The 1,822-nt window shown below is 34.0% G+C and overlaps 1 pseudogene; it reads right to left on the bottom strand.

The window, feature by feature from the left end:
- Nucleotides 1–277: 277 nt before the first annotated feature.
- LOC143559812 (agamous-like MADS-box protein AGL62 pseudogene) lies at nucleotides 278–1,318 on the bottom strand (annotated as a pseudogene).
- Between the last annotated feature and the right edge of the window lie 504 nt (nucleotides 1,319–1,822).

The raw sequence follows: 1,822 nt of genomic DNA, 5'->3' as shown, positions 1-1,822 counted from the left end.
CTTGAGCCATAACTAAATAAACAAAGTTTTAACCCAAATAGCTAAATTAATAATAACTATGCAGGAAAATTGAATTTAAATTATCAATATCCAATAATAATAATTTCAAAGAAACTACACATCCGCAGTCTTAAAGACAATGAAACACACACATAATACTGTTTCTTAGAAAGAAATACAATAATATAAAAATAACTTTTACATATGATGGAACATTTACTCCCTTACAAAATATAAGCCACTCCATGACTTAAAACCTTCTCAAATGATTTCAATCGATCTTCATCTCCATCGACTGTTGTCTTCGAATGGAAACTGATTAGATGAACAGATGATTTTCAAAACATTGAAGTAGGATATCAAGCTTAAATGAAATTATAAGGTTTCCAGTACTACAGCATATGAACACTTTTCACTACTTAATATGCAATTTATTTGAGATTAAAATATCACCAATTGCTTGCTGAGTTGGATTATTGGATATAATGATTGCCAGAAAAAGTTTAGACTTATAATAGAAATTCCTGGACAACCAGAATTTTTTAAAGAGTTTCATGTTTGATGCCAATTTTGGTACCAAAGCATAAAGAAGTGAGAATATTTGATACTCTTATCGCATATTAGGGAATAAGAGTTTAATAGACAATGGAAAATATAAAACAACTAACTTGACTCAGAGATCGAAATGTCCGTATCCCAGCACAAATCCATGTGAAGTCATTGTTAACTCAAATCCAGAACCCCTCCTGATGTTGTCACCACTGACATCACTAGGGCCCGCAACCGGAACAATCTGCAATGGGTTGGTCGCCACAATCCTCTTTTTCTGTTCATCAATGTCCTTTTTAAGAAACCCCATAGCCACCTTCAGCCGCTCAAGCTCTTCTAATCCCTGGCTCTCTATTGGAGCTTCCCACCAGTGATTCTCAACGCCTTCTTTCCTGATCTTTGCAAGCTCTTCACTTTTGTTCTTCTCAATTTCCAAATGACTAATTTCATATGTGAGTTTCCTGTTAAGCTCATGGATATTGGCATTGCGATGTGCCTCCATAATCTGAGAGGTGCTTGAATATTGTGGTGGATTTTGCTTGAGGAAACGATGGATGATCATCTCTACAGATGGATGACCAAAGGAGAATACCTTTTTACCTGGAGAGAAAACGATGATAGTGATTTCCACTCCGCACAAGATGCAAAGCTCGCTTGCTTTCTTAAACAAGCCAGAACGGCGCTTGGAGAAAGTAACCAACAAATTGCTTTCTTTCTCCATTCGTGCCATTTGGATCTTTTGGCGACCTTTGCTCTTTTTAGGAGTCATTGCAGGATTTGATCAAACGTTAAAACTTGCAGGATATTTAAAGGCCTCATCATGCTATAAACATTTCACCATGTGTTCGATACACTTATAATACTACTAAATGTATTCCTATTTAGGTTTTTTCATTATATTTCAAAATTGAATTTACTTCCATACAGAATGTGTTATAATGTTTTACCTAATGGGTATTCAACCATATATTATCTTGGTCAACAGTAGATTTTTATAGAAAAGGACTACAAAGCCAGATGATAAGAAATTAAATTGAAGATATGGTTCATGAACCTGTCTATAAGGATATAAACATCCTAAAATATTGTTATAGTTACAGTAGTTATAATTGTAATATGTAACGCAATAAAAATAATTCATTTTACCATAACATTTTAAAATCATTGTACTAGTATATAGTCAGAATTTGGTTTGAAATTGACAGTGTTTTACATCAAGTATTGAGATAATGGGGGATCTATGATGACGGTAAAACTTGCGAGACACACACAC

This window comes from Bidens hawaiensis, unplaced genomic scaffold (genome assembly GCF_021521415.1).
Source record: "Bidens hawaiensis isolate Kalapana, Puna unplaced genomic scaffold, B.hawaiensis_p1.1 tig00001093_1, whole genome shotgun sequence".
Lineage (NCBI taxonomy): Eukaryota > Viridiplantae > Streptophyta > Magnoliopsida > Asterales > Asteraceae > Bidens > Bidens hawaiensis.
The sequence above is the reverse complement of the archived record's forward strand: the minus strand, read 5'-3'. Positions and strand labels throughout refer to the sequence as shown.